The sequence below is a fragment of the Oryctolagus cuniculus genome, chromosome 10 (genome assembly GCF_051225735.1).
Source record: "Oryctolagus cuniculus isolate XC-2025 breed Fujian yellow rabbit chromosome 10, ASM5122573v1, whole genome shotgun sequence".
NCBI lineage: Eukaryota > Metazoa > Chordata > Mammalia > Lagomorpha > Leporidae > Oryctolagus > Oryctolagus cuniculus.
The window spans coordinates 19,221,285-19,236,308 of NC_142876.1; the positions used below are offsets into that span (position 1 = coordinate 19,221,285).

Sequence of the window (15,024 nt, forward strand, 5' to 3'; positions counted from 1 at the left end):
CTTGCCAAAGATGCCAGAATGTCCAGTGTTATTTAAAGCAAGTGCACATTTATGAAACCTGGTTGCTTCCTCTCTTGTTTGCTTTGCTGTGCCTGGTACAGTTTGTTTCTTGTATAAACTCAGGCACCACCTGATTCTCAAGGTTACCAGTGAATAGTTCACTAAAGCTATGAAACACCTGGACATGCAAGTGCTGTTAGTAGAACTCTAGAGTCGTGGAAATATTTGGGCCATCGGTGAGTGGCTTCTGTCCCTGAAACAGAATGTGAACTTTTGGTGAAACATACCACAGCACCCGTGGAAACCTGCCCTAGGCTTTGTACCCACATCCCAAGCCTTTTACAAGGTGATTTCCAAAGGTTGGAAATCTTCTGTGTTATCAGGACAACTGGAAGAAAATAAAATCTTGGTTGCCAAGAGCAGAAACTCCACAGGAATTTCCGGAATCAGGGGAGTTGGAGCTCGAGTACCTGGCTGGTGGAACTGGGGAGCTGTCAGGAGGCAGTCCCAGGAGGGGCTCCTTCCTGGGCTTGCTCAGTCCCCGCTCCTCTCTGGAGGCTTGGAGAGGAGCCACAGTGCCCTTGTCTCCCCTCTGGCTCTCTCAGAATCCTTCTGATCCCCCTTGGCTTTGCCCGCTGAGCCTCAGTCCTGCTCCCCAGGCTGCCTAGCACAGTCACTGGCGTTTGCTGGTGTGCAGCCCCAGACGGCAGTGTGTGAGTGGCCTGGGGCATTGATGTGTCCTGGGGCTGGACGTGCAGGGGGAGATGCCTCTCATAATCCTTCCATCTGAGAGGGGCTCATGGTACAAAGTCGGACCATCCAGGCTCCTTGGCCAGGAGGGAACACAGGTGGGCAGTGGTCCACAGGCAGGTGGGGACTGATGCCTCTGGGTCCAGGGATACCTGGGAAGTTGCAGAAGAGAGTAAGGCTCTTCTGTCTGTCATGATGTAACCAAAAATCACCAGTGCTGCTTCCTGGGTCAAGATGACTGGCACCTGCTCATGCGTCTCTGTGAAGCCCTCCCCATCCTGTGGAATCCAGGTCACCACGTTCTGGAAAGAATCCTCAGGCTGGGCCTGCTATACCTCTTGATAGTTTTTGATGGACTGGGTATTTTTGATTTGTTTGAGTATTTTGCGATTTGTAAGGGTCATGTAGTTGTTAAGCATTTCTATGTTCTGTGTCCTCAGTGTTGCTATAAACTCTGCATTTTCCCAAAGCATCTATCAGTGGCTTGCCCAGGGTCAGCACTGATTTATTGTTTGCTGTTTCAGTGTAAGTTCATGTGGTTTTTAATCTTTTTTTCCACAATGACATATTTCAGTTTATTTTACAGTCATAAGCTTAATCCTCCACTAAGTAAAGAATTCAACAAATAATAATAAGAAAAAAACACCACCATTCCTCAACAGTAGAGACAAGGGCTGTAAACAATAATCAGATCTCAAAACTGGCATCCAGATGTTTCAGTGCTTCATCATGACTATTAATAAACATTCACTTACTATTTACTTTAACCCCCATGCTGAGGGAAGACCGAAGATCGTAGTAATACTAACATTGGTAGCGTCACTGCCCTTTACTGGGTATTTATAGAGTGGCTACTGTACTACGTGATTGACACAGGTCATTTAGTGTTCACAATGATGTGGAGTACAGGCTGCTGGTCCATTTTGCAGAAGAGACTGAGCTTGTATAACTTCCACCAATTCATGAAATGAGCCCTACATTCACGCCTGCTTGTCTGGAGAACAGTTGGCCCATTACCGTAGTACCACGCGGTGTCTGCATACCTTCATACTTGTATCGCTTTGGATTCACCTGGGTTTCCTCAGCATGGAAACCTACATTACCAGCCAGCAAGGATAGTGTCCAGGATGGCCTCTCAGTCTGGAAAGATGGCTGGGTTGCCAGGCAACCTGGATTCTGGATCCAGTCTCACCACCAGGCAATCTGGACTGCTTTCTACAACCACCTGCATCTTCCAGTTCTTTTGCACAAATAGCAGAGTGCATAGTCCCAGGGGTGAGGAGCTTCATCTGGCCCCATTTCATATAAGAAACATGGAATTGTTCATTAACTTATACCACATGCCAGCAAGTTTTGAATCTGATCATGGTGCTTGCCAGTCTCTACTTCCTGTTACATCGTGTATTGGAGAAAAGGAAAAAGGAAAGGAGGTTGAAAGTCAACAGGAGAGGGGAAAAGCTATAGCAAAATGGAAAAGAAGACAAAGTCAGAATACGTCTGTGAATACTGTCTCATATGGGTTCTTCCTAAGGAAAGAGCTTCAACTCAGCAAATGTAGTGTGTGTGATCGTCCATACTCTGGGTCATGTGCTTGAGATAACTGAGGCTGAACCCTTACCTCTCGGACTTTGTGGTCAATTACAGGGACAGACAGCTGGCGGAAATGCAAGGGTGGAGAAGGCATGTCCTCCTGTAACCCGTACGATAATCTCGGGGAAGCTATGCTTATCACAGAGCCTAAAACTGTAACAGTTATCAGAGATCAGGCTTATTACTCAAGGGAGCTGTCTTTTTAAACTTGCGAAATAGAAAAAAAAAGATCATGATAAATGGCAAAGTCCATAATAGACTCAATATTGTGGAGATGGGCTCAGCTCCCAAATTTTGTTTTAGCTGTCAAGGAGCCTAAGTTGTTTTAAAAACAGGTAAGCCCTTCACCAGGGACATCTAGTCCCAAGATGTGGACACCTTTCTTGATTTTTGCCACTGTACTGACCAACCCGTGATACACTCCGAGAGCTCCACCACTTGGGTAGGTGTATCTACAGGTCGTTACCACCCGAGTGTTGCAGGTTTTGGGAAAGCCAGGGTGGGTCCATTGTTCCTGTGTGTCTTTGGCTGTCACAAAAAAAAAAAATAATAAAATAAATAAATAAATTCACCTGTCAGGTAAGGTCAACCAAGGCTTTTATTCCTTTCTCACATTTGTGGTGTGTTCTCAAGTCACAACTGCTTGCTCACACCAACATCTGGAATGATTCAAGACTGACAAATGATTCCTTCTAATTCATGTCTTTTGGATGTGAAGACCGAGGAGGTGTGCTTTTTGACCTACATTTTTTTAAAGAAAAAAGTTATTAATGGAACATATTGTCATTAATAGTTTTATGCAAAATGAACAGTTAGTTGGAGCCAGGGAATTTTCGCGTTGGAGCAAACCTTAATGATGATTCATGTCCCAGGCACTGTTTTTTTTTTTTTTTCTGGAATAGAAGCAGAGATGTAGGAAACTGATTTGCCTGAGCTCGCAGAGTCAGCTTTCTGACTTCCTTGTTTTCAGTTTGCTGCCATGTGCATCTCTTCGTGTCTCTGGCTTCTCCACGGTACCCAGTTCTTCCAAGGGGATGTTCTCCCCAGTCATGTCCTTGACCCCGACCCTACCTGCATGTCCTTGTGCACTGCTTGGCTTCGTGCCTCTCTGTAGACTGTCTTGAGCTCCCCTCTCCCCCAGCCCTGGCGTGTGTTGTGCTCTGACTGCCCTTCATCTCCCCTCTGATTCCAGCACTGTTGGTTTGCACAGCCTCATTCTCCTGCACTGCGCTAAAACATCTGGACTTGGTCTTCTGTAGTTTTCTTATTCTCTGCATAGCATCTTAGGAAGTTCTGTGGATTTTTCCTCCTCCTTCAGTTCCCACTGCCCTGTTTGAGACTTTCTTCATCTTTAGATTGAAATATTTCAGTAGCCTTTTGAGTTGTTCTGCCAGCTATCTTTGCTTTGTGGCCTTTTCTTTAATCATACACTGTGGCACTCTTTTTTAAAGATTTATTTATTTGAAAGCTAGAGTTACAGAGAGAGGTAGAGACAGAGAGAGAGGTCTTCCATCCGCTGGTTCACTCCCCAGATGGCCAGAACGGTCGGAGTTGCACCGATCCAAAGCCAGGAGCCAGGAGCCTCTTCTGGGTCTCCCTCATGGGTGCAGGGGCCCAAGGACTTGAGCCATCTTCCACTGCTTTCCCAGGCCTTAGCAGAGAGCTGGATCAGAAGTAGAGCGGCCGGGACATGAACCGGTGCCCATATGGGATGCTGGTGCTTCAGGCCAGGGCTTTAACCCACTGCACCACTGCGCCGGCCCCATGTGGCACTCTTACGTACTAAATAAATTCGGGTTTTGGAAACACATCCTAACCATGTCTAAGGATATCCTTAACCAAAGATGGAGGGAATTATTGCCCAGAAGGCAGGTGAAATTGTGGAACAGAGAAGTTGAATTCAGGCCACGCTGGCAGGGCAGGGCTAGGAAGGATGGAAGCCCCTCATGTGGGACTCGATATAGGACAGGTCTTCAAACGGTTCATGGAAGACGTGTGTTTTGAAAACTTATGTGCCAGTCTCAATTTTTTTTTTTGTACCCAACTAGGCTTACTTTCTAGTGCTCTACTTTTTTCATGAAGTTTTTGCAGTCCTCTCCTACTTTTGTAGGACAGGGCAATGCCTGCATGCCACTTATCCTTCTGGTCCTTGAAACTGCATGAATACTCATCTGTGTGTACTGAGGGGCCACCTCTTCTGTTCCAGTGCCTGCAGTGCTGTCCTGTGTCCTCCTCGGCTGTGCCTGTGCGTTTCTCCCCTACATTTTGTCCTTGAGGACCAAACACCACCTTTACTCATACCCACATCTCCTGGAATGGTCAGTGGAGGGCAGGGCTGGCCTCTGCAGCCTCAGTCCCTTGCCCCATAGAACTAAATCTATGGAGACTGAAATGCTTGGTCTACAGAAAGTCCTAGTGAAGTGTTGGTTGAATAAAATTGAACTTAATGCTCCCAGTTTTTAGTTAATCTGAACAGAAATTTTACTGCGGTATTGGGTCATTGTAGAAAGTTCAGAATTTCAGACAAATAGAAGACTCCTGCTCTCATCTGTAAAGGATTTGGGAGCAGAAACCCTGATGTTGGCATCCTGTGTGTTTCTGTGTAAGTGACCTCCATGTGAATTAATGTCAGTCGTATTTCATTTTCCTTAAGGGTTTCATCCTTATGAGGAATGGGAAGTGTCACATTGTGATTAATTGACCTAAGAAAGATGAGCTCAGTTCCGTCACCTCTGTGTTTTCAAAGCTGTCACAAGTGAACCTCCCCACAAGCCTGGAATGGCCAGGGTTGGTGCAGACCAAAGCCAGGAGCCAGGAACTCAAGTCTTCTACATGGGTGGCAGCTACCCAAGTGCTTAAGGCATCACCTGCTGCCTCCCAGAACGCACGTTAGCAGAATGCTGAAAATAGGAATGAAGCCAGGACCAGTATCCAGGAACCTCAATATGGCATGCAGATTTCCCAAGCTGCCTCGAAACCACTGTACCAGATGCCTGCCTCTGAGCAGAAATTTGAATCAGCCATTGGTATTTACACATCCTGTACTAAGGTCTCCCTGGAAGTGACTCTGTGTGTGGTGAAGTGCAGCAAAGGGGGCTGAGGCCAATGAAGCTCCGCCCACAGTACGGTGAGAGAAGGGATCATAGCTCTGTGAGCACAAAACAGGCATGAGGTTTGCACAGTTCACAGGGAAGGTTTCAAACCCTAGCATTTCAAGGATCTATGTTTCCTTAGGCTCAAGAGTTCCATGGAGCAAAGTAAAGGCCGTGTTTTCTCCGGGCTAAACCATTGGGTTTAGTAACCTTGCAGTGCTGTAGCCTTTGTCCCATGGAAAGTGGGACAAAGATAGATATTAGATTCCTACAGTTGAAACAAAAAATAACAGCTGAAATAGCACGAGCATTTTCCCTTATGTAAAATTGTCAGGCATCCTTGGCTCACATGGTTAACATGGTGGCTGGGTTGCATCATGGGCCCAGATTCCTGGGTGTTGATTTGCCAATCACTAAGGTTTTCCACGCCCATGCCCAAGGTGGCTCAATGCTGGCAGTCACATTCCTGCTCCTGAGAATGTGAACGAGAATGGGAGGGCATAACTACACAAAAGCCACACCTGTCACAGGCACTTACATCCTGTTGGACAGGCGAATTTACCAGACGATCCCTCCTATGATGAAGGGCTGGTGCTTGTATACCCAGCTGTAATTTCAGTTTGTCTTCCTATAGAACAAAGGGGAAGTAGATATAGAAAATAGACCCCTGCCACAGCAGTGACCTGAAGACATAGCTGTTGTGGGTGATTGGGGACTTCTACTAGGGAGAATAAAAACAGAATCAGTGTTTAAAATAAACTTGTGGATCATTTGCCTGAAAACTCTGGCTTCATCATCCACGTGTTGCTCTAGTCTACCTTGGCAATGAGAAATAATTTTTTCTATTAATTTTTTTTGACAGGCAGAGTGGACAGTGAGAGAGAGAGACAGAGAGAAAGGTCTTCCTTTTCCATTGGTTCATCCCCCAATGGCCGCTGCGGCCGCGGCTGGCGCACCACACTGATCCGAAGCCAGGAGCCAGGTGCTTCTCCTGGTCTCCCATGCAGGCGCAGGGCCCAAGCACTTGGGCCATCCTCTACTGCACACCTGGGCCACAGCAGAGAGCTGGACTGGAAGAGGAGCAACTGGGTAGGATTCGGTGCCCCAACTGGGACTAGAACCCGGGGTGCCGGCACTGCAGGTGGAGGATTAGCCTATTGAGCCACAGCACCAGCCTCTATTACTTTTTAAATACAACAAGTTCTCATTATAAAGTAATAGCCGATAATTAAGGCAAATCTTGAGAACTTTAAAATGAAGGCAATGAAGATGTCCGGAGGTTTGTAGTTGGGAGTTCATGAGCAGACAGGAACAGTTGAGATGCAGAGAACAGATCTGTCCTCTGGGGAAGAGGGGGAGTAAGGAAACAATGAGAGAGAATCCTGAGTGGGAGGATGGGGCAGTAAAGGAGCAGCCAAGATACAGTCAGGAGTGCTTGGCCACCATCATGGGAGACTACGGGTGTGGGGTGGGATTGCCATGTGTCACGTGTTGTGCAAAGATGGCTGTGCTTCATGAATGCTATCATAGCATTCTTCCTGGCTATCTGGGTATTCCCAGAATATTTCAAGATAAGAATCAAAGTTAATAAATGTCTTTGGTCCCACCGCGTTAACCCTGCTGATGCCACAAGCAGGTTCCACCTTCTCCTGCACCTTCGTGGATGACGACAGCTGAGCAATATCTGTAGCTGTCAGCACTGACGAAAGTTAACAGTCCCCAGGACAGACAAGAGCAGAGATCCCTTCACTTAGGCATGTCTCACAAACGAGGGAAATTGCTCCATCAAAATGTTTTCTAAAGCCTCTACTGAACTAATTGTTTCCAGGGGAAAAAGAATGACTGTCCTATTAAATGATATCATAGTTTTCTAAAGCAATTTCTCAGTGATTACTGTATATTGGTTCCATGTGACCTGGTCAGAGCAGTTTGGTTGAAACCTGGTTGGTCATGATGATGACTCTGTTCAAGTGTGAGCTTGGTTCTGTGGATTTAATGCAGTCCTACCTGTCTGCGCAGACATGCCTCTGCGAATGTGTCTCTTAATAGGATTCCAAAGTGGGAAGTTTCTAAAGCCATTGCTAAGCTTGACACTAGAAATGGATCAAAGGACTCTGAGAAATGTTAGTCCTTTTATTTTATGACTTTATATATTTTCAATTATTGCAAAATCAATTCATGCCCATGATGGATAGGCATGTCATCCACATACGGAGACTCACTTGTCAATACCTCGGAGAATATCCAAGCTAACCTTCATTTTTAATATAAAATATCTCAATTCCCTTGTATGTAAAATTATATGCATAAATCTTTATTTTTGGCAAATACAATGCATTGGAGAAGTTTGTTTGCTATATTTCCTCTTAGGTTCAGAAATGATTAACTTCTTGTCTGAACTGGGGGAAAAGTAGCCAGCAAACAACATAATGATGGCTGCTGAGATGGGAAGCTCATCTGGGGAGGTGAGGGAGGGAGGAAGATGTGCTAGAAAGGAAGTCGAACTTGCAGCCCGGGCAGCGGCACAGGGGAAGTGACTCAGTCCACAGCTCTTTCTCCAAAGCCCTCTGGGCTCTGGCGGAGTAGGCTGGGCCTCCACCTGCTGTGCATCCCATACGAATGCTCTTCCACTTCCGACCCAGCTCTCTGCTATGGCCTTGGAAAGCAGTAGAGGATGGCCCTATGCTTGGGCCCCTGCACCCCAGTGGGGGACCTGGAAGAATCTCCAGGCTCCTGGCTGTGGATTAGTCCAGCCTAAGCCATTGCGGCTATCTGGGGAGTGAACCAGTGAATGGATGACCCTCCTCTCTCTCTCTCTCTCTCTCTCTGCCTTCTAAATAAATAAATCTAAAAAAATTAAAAGCTTTTATTTATCTATGTGAGAGGTAGAGTTATAGACAGAGAGAGAGAGAGACAGAAAGGTCTTCGATCTGCTGGTTCACTCCCAAATAGCCACAACAGCCAGGGCTGGGCTGATCAGGAGCCAGGAACTTCTTCCGGGGGCCCAAGGACTTGGGCCATCCTTCACTGCTTTCTCAGACCATAGCAGAGAGTTGGATCGGAAGAGGAACAACCAGGACTCGAACTGGCACTCATATGGGATGCAGTGCTGCAGCCAGAGGCTTGGCCCACTACACCACAGCACCAGCCTCTGCACTCTGATTAAGTGTTGTTTATGTCTGCTTGGGGCTGAGTAGTTGATTGGAGGAATCCCCCCTCTAGTCCACCTTTAGGGGCCGTCATCAGGAGGGGGTCACTATTTTGGAGTGACATTAAGTGGAAACATGTCTTTAAATGTTTGGAGATGTGCCTGGATGGGATCATCTGCTGGTGCGTGGCTTCCACTCAGTTCTGTGGTTTGGCACTTCAGAGACTTGAACTTCTTGGGAAGAATTTTGTAGAATTCACCTCTTGCAGCAGTGTGCTCAGGGTATCAGGCTGATGCTCTTCTAAGAGTGGGATGTTTATGTATTTATTTCTTGTTCTCGTTCTCTGGGATTAACTTGTGAGAGAAGAGGGGCTTACAATACTCCTTTTGTGGTCTTGAAATCGGGTTTCTCTCCTTCCCCTCCTCTGTTGTGGTTTTGGAAGATGAGCCTGCCACTGAGTGAGAAGTGAGACATGGGCAGTGTAGTGGAAGCAGCTGGGAGGAGGTGCACTGGCTGTTGGTCCACATCTCAGAAACCTGCAGCTACAGCATGATTTTGACATAGGTAGACACTAAGAACTCTAAAATACTCTCAAAAATTCAATTTTCTAATTCCAAACAAATCAGATATATCTGGTGTGTGAATAGGCAGCTATGCAAGGGAAATATCAAGTAGATCTTAGGAAAACTCACCCTTGCATTGAAGCAGGGTTTAAATATTTGTCCTCTGACTCACTTGACCTTCCAAGGTTCCTTGCACTCTCTTAATTCTGTAGGAAGTTTTTTCAGGTCTTTTCTAAACCCCATAACAATAAGCAGACAGCCTGACGATGCTGTCTCTGTTATCTTCATTTTCCTGAGTTAGTTTTTCCCTCTAGAAGTTCTCTGACACACCTGGCTGGTGGGATGTATTTCCATTTTTATTTCATTGTTATTTATGATTTTTTTATGTGTGATAATATTCAGGAGCACCCAGGGGAAACCTCCACAGACTGTCTTGATTAGCACATGTCTCCTTGTCTATGGAGCAACCATTTAATCACTTCGGCTAGCCAAGAACTGAGACAAGCATTTGCATTTGGAAAATTGAGCTGTGCCACGTGAAACATATTAAGTGCTGCCTCCCAAGAATCCCCATGAGCTCTCCTCATTTTTGTTTGTTTTTCTTAAAGATCAAAACCATGCAGCAGTGTTTGCAGTTAGGTCGAACAAGTACCCTTGCTTGCATAACAAGATTTCACTTTGGCGGTCTCAACTCCGTTGTAGGAAAATTATATTGTAAGTAATCTTTAAAACAGTTGTAGCATGTGCAGCCAGTGTTTGCTTTTTGGTACACTGGAATATTTCCTCGTTTTAAGTGTGATTTATGATGGATGAACATTTAACATGCAAAATAATCGTGCATTTACAGGAACTCTGGGGAGGACTAGGGGATGCACTGGAGCAGCAGAATGGCCTCCTGTTAGCCGAAGGCTGGAGACAGCTGTGCAATTCCAAAACAGCCCGGGGGCTGACGTTGTGGTGGAATTCTGGCATCCCATATCTGAACATGGGTGCAAGTCCCAGCTGCTCTGCTCCTGATCCAGTTTCCTGCTAAAGCACCCAGGAAAGCAGTGGAAGATGACCCCATCACGGGCCTGGCCACCCACGTGGGAGATCCAGATGGAGTTCCACACTCCTGGCTTCAGCCTGGCCCTGTCTCAGCTGTTGTGGCCATTTGGGGACGTGAACCAGCAGATGGAAGATTCTCTCTCTCTCCCCCTGTCACTCTGCCTTCCAAATAAATAAATCTTAAAAGGAAAAAGCCCAGAGGACAAGTTAATTCTTAGTTGAGCAGTTATTTAAATGATAAACCCGTCCTGAGACCCAGATGTTGTCCTGACAGAGTTCTGTAACCTTTTGAAAGCATGCTGGATCACTTCATTACCATTTGACTTCATGAAAGGACAAATGACAGATTTGCACCTGGCTGCACTGTGTGGACAATCCCAAGCCCTTGAAATGCTCAAAAAGGTCAGAGAGCCCAAATTTAAGGTCTTGAATGTGGTGAGAGAGATTGAAAGTCTCATACCCATTTGTATGAACTTTAAAATGCTAGCAACCATCTCAGAGGCTATACATTAGGTGCAGCATTTAAACCAAAAGAAATAGAACCATATGTTGAAATGTGCTGTTAAACTTGAGATTTGAGTATCAGAAACACATGTTTCCCCCCATCTCCACCTTGGTTATGAATCACTGGAGTTTCCAATTCTTTGGTGCACTGCTCTTCCTCTACTTGCCTTCTGTGGACAGCTCTGTAGGTAATAACCATAACATAGCAATGAATTCTCTTTTAAGCCAGTTTTTTGTTGTTGAGTGCTTGGATTTCCTGAAACCATGGACAACTAGGCAAAGTTTCAGTGTCATGGAATACGAAGGTAGATCCTCTACCCCTATTATAAATAGTAACCATCATCATCAATTTATATGAGCTCTCTTGGCAAGGAAGATTATAATGTAGTGGGAGATGTTGAGAAATTCTGTATGATAGGAAAACTCTGGACATTGTCACACATCATACCAGTAAATTGAGTGGGTGGCTGATTTTCTTTTAACATAAAATGCATTGAAGGAGGATTTCCATTGATCTATATCTGGAGGACATGTACAGGCGCCTGAGCTCTCTCTGGTCTGGTTCAGGAGCATCCCCAGTGCCCAGTTCTCACAATGACAGCCTACTTACCAGCCTTTGAAGTGAGAGAGCCACCATACCTGGGCTGCGTGTGAGACAAGTTACAGGAAGAAAAGTAAAGGAAATTTCTCTTACCAGATATGGCTGTGAAAGTTGTATGACATTTTAATAAACTTTACATAAAATTAATACACTAAGAGATTAATAAAATTTGTTAAATTCGTATATTTTAAAAAGAGATTTTGTGGCTGGCGCCGCGGCTCACTAGGCTAATCCTCAGCCTGCGGCGCTGGCACCCCGGGTTCTAGTCCCGGTCAGGGTGCCGGATTCTGTCCCGGTTGCCCCTCTTCCAGGCCAGCTCTCTGCTGTGGCCCGGGAGTGCAGTGGAGGATGGCCCAAGTCCTTGGGCCCTGCACCCGCATGGGAGACCAGGAGAGGCACCTGGCTCCTGGCTTCAGATCAGCGCAGCACACTGGCCATAGCGGCCATTGGGAGGTGAACCAACGGAAAAGGAAGACCTTTCTCTCTGTCTCATTGTCCACTCTGCCTGTCAAAAAAAAAAAAAAGATTTTGTAAATTTCTCCTATGGGTAGCAAATCAACCATGTGAATTGATTTGACCAATAATATAGATTAATTTGTAAAAGTAGAAAATAATGTTCCTAAATTATTTTTGATAAAACTTGATGAAAAAATAAACTTGAGGATATCAGGCTTCCTAGAGAGATGGCCCTTTGTAATCTCCTGGACTACCGTTTGACAAAGCAGTGGCCTGCTCTAGGACATAGATGTGGGGAGCAACCCGGACTAGACTAAGTTACTGGAATTAAGACTTATTCTATGCATCTGCTCTCCCACAATATGGCGCTGAGAAGGGAGAAACAGCTTCTACGCAGCTGCCTCCAGTTCAACCAATAAACTGTAGGACTTACTCCTGATTGGAGGAGAGCAGCATACTCGGCGTGTGGGTAGCAGAGTTGGGATTGGTGGAAGAGGACTATAAAGGAGGAGAGAGACAACATGCACCAGGAACATCTAAGGGGAACATCTGAAGGAACACCTGTGCAGCCCCCCAAGAAAGCCGGCCGGCGGTGTGCCGCTCCCCCGCGGAAGTGGGGAATGTGGCAGGGGGAATCGCCCTTCCACGGAGGTGGAAGGGACGGTAGCCAACCCGGGAAGGACCAGCAGCCAACCCGGGAAGAACCAGCAGCAAACCTGGGGAGGGCCGAGCAGACGAAAGAACAACGCAGGGTCCTGTGTCGTTCCTCCACGAAGACGGGGAGCGACATAATGGTGCCGTGACTCGGATATGAAGCCTAGGCAGGGCTTAGTGTCGTTCCTCCATGAAGAGGGGGAGCGACAATAGATACTATGTCATTTGCAGAATCAGTGGTCTGTGGAGCTTTTTTGCACTGCTGCATACAAGTGGTGTGTTCACAGAGGTGGTACAGGAAGCTGAAGGGGCTGTGCAATCTTCAGCTGGTAGGTTGTATTTAACTTAGTTTGTCTTCCATCTAGAAAGCATGTTCAAACACAAATGAGAGTGACTTTGTAATAGGAATAACCTTGAATCCAGTCTATTTTATAGTTACAAAGAAAGTTTTTAAAAGAGGTGGTTGGACCATTATAGTTAACGTGGAATATCTTAAGGGTATATTCTTAAGATTTACACACTCACGGAACTCTGGCTAATTCTCTGCCACCAATGAGTGATGTTGGAAGTGGGAAGAAGGGAAGCTTATAGGGGATCCAGCTGGGATGGAGAGGAAGGGAAAGTAACAGAGGCAGGAGAGCATGAGAGGCAGAGGGAATGTCTTCTCCAGCAGAAATGCCGGTACTGGACTGTCTCCCATAGCAGGTAGAAACTTCGTAAAAATGGTGGTCCTTTGCCCCCAGCCATTCTGTCCTGTAGTGTCATTTATTGTATCCATGTGTATTAGAAACTTTGCAGGATGATCTTATAATTTTTGCTTTAAAAACATTAAAATGGGGATCAACTACCTAAATAGAAGACCAGAAACTATGAAATTACCAGAAGAAACATAGGGAGAAACACTTCAAGAACTCGATAGGCTGCCATGTTTTCAGTAAGACCCCAGAAGTACAGGCAGCAAAAGTGAAACTAGACAGTGCGGTTTTATCAAATTCAGGAGCTTCGGTACGGCAAAGGAGATAATCAGCAGAGTGAAGAGACATCCAACAATATGAGAAGATATGGGAAGTTCCTTAGCTGACAAAGGTTTAACATCCAGAATATGTCAGGGGCTCAAAAATTCAGCAACAGCAACCAAAAAAGACAACCAATCCTGTTAGGAAATGGGCAAAGAATTCCCAGAAGAAAAAATACAAATGGCGCGCACACACGTGTGTGTGTGTGTGTATGAAAAATTGCCCCATATCTCTAGCTACCATAATGAGAAATCCCCTCATGCCTGCTAGAATGGCTGTGACCAAGCAGGCAGAGGGTAACAAGTGCTGATTGTGGAGAAAGGGAGCTCTCACACACCGCTGGTGGGAATGTAAAGCAGTGCAGACACTGTGGAAAGCAGTTTGGGGATTTCTTTAGAAACTAGAACCAGCTTGCCAGGTGATCCAGCCCTCCTCCTACGTATATCTATATCCAACAGACATGAAATCATCGTATGTCCATGAAGTCACTGTATCGTAGCAGCACTGTTCACAGTAGCCAAGATATGGAATCAAACAAGGTGTGCATCAAGAGATGAATGGATAAAGAAGATGTAGTATGTATACACACAGGAACAGCGTTCAGCCATTACAAAGGTGAAATCCTGTCATTTGCAGCAAGATGGGTGGAACTGGGAGACATCATGTTAAGTGAAATAAGCCAGACACAAAACAACAAATCCTGTTTTCCCTCATATGTGGGAGCTGAAGGAAACTCCGTCTGAACACAGAATGATGATTTCTAGAGGCAGGGAGGAGGTGGAGAAGGAGTTTGGGCACTGGGCACCACATCAGAGTGAGACTGAGGGTTAGGTTCCTAGTGCTTCACAGTGGAGACTTCAGTTCACAGTAACCTAGTAGACAGTGTGAGCAAACAAAGAAGCTGCGTGCCTCCAACCACTAAGTTATGTAAAAAGGGGGGAAAGTTGATTACTCTCTGTGATCAGTGTGTGTTATTTGCATGTATGTAAATATCACACAGGCCCATAAATGTGTACAAGTACTAATAACCATTGTAAAAATAGGAAACATTAAATGCAAAGCACCCTGTCCATGACCGTTTCTGGTGCTCCTCCTTGTATCCTGGCCTTCGGCCTGAGCCACTCCCGTCAGCCTGTCTGGTGGTGCAGGTCGGCTGGCGATGAATGTGGAGTTCTCTTGTGTCTGAAGTGCCTTACTTCACCTTCGTTCTTGAAGAATAGTCTCCCTGGGTTTAGAATTCTGGGATGATGGATTTGTTTTCTCAGCACCGAAAAGATGTCATATCTCTTTCTCTAGTTATTTTAGGTTTTTTTTTTTTTTTTTTTTGAGAAGTTCATGGTCATTAAACTCATCCTTTCCCTGTACTTAGTAGTTTCTTCCCTCTGCTTTCAAAATTTTATCTGTGGTCTTCAGCAGTGAGACTGTGAAGTCCCTCGGCGTGTGTGTGTGACTGTATTGCGTCTATTGAACATTTGCCAGATTTCTTTAACCTGTGAATCCATGTTTTCATTAAACATTGTTAAAAATACATTTTCACAGTCCATTCATTCTCTCTTCTTCTGGAATTCTAAAGACCATGTCTTAGACCTTTGATGTCCGCCC

The 15,024-nt window shown here is 45.6% G+C and overlaps 1 protein-coding gene and 1 long non-coding RNA gene across 6 annotated transcripts in view; both read left to right on the plus strand.

The window, feature by feature from the left end:
• Positions 1–15,024, plus strand: part of CCBE1 (collagen and calcium binding EGF domains 1) — a 251,702-nt gene that overhangs the window by 191,025 nt on the left and 45,653 nt on the right. The window lies entirely within an intron of this gene.
• LOC149123696 (uncharacterized) lies at positions 9,570–10,384 on the plus strand. Its single transcript, XR_016213934.1, has 2 exons — positions 9,570–9,858; positions 9,992–10,384. It is a non-coding gene; the product is annotated as an uncharacterized LOC149123696 (long non-coding RNA).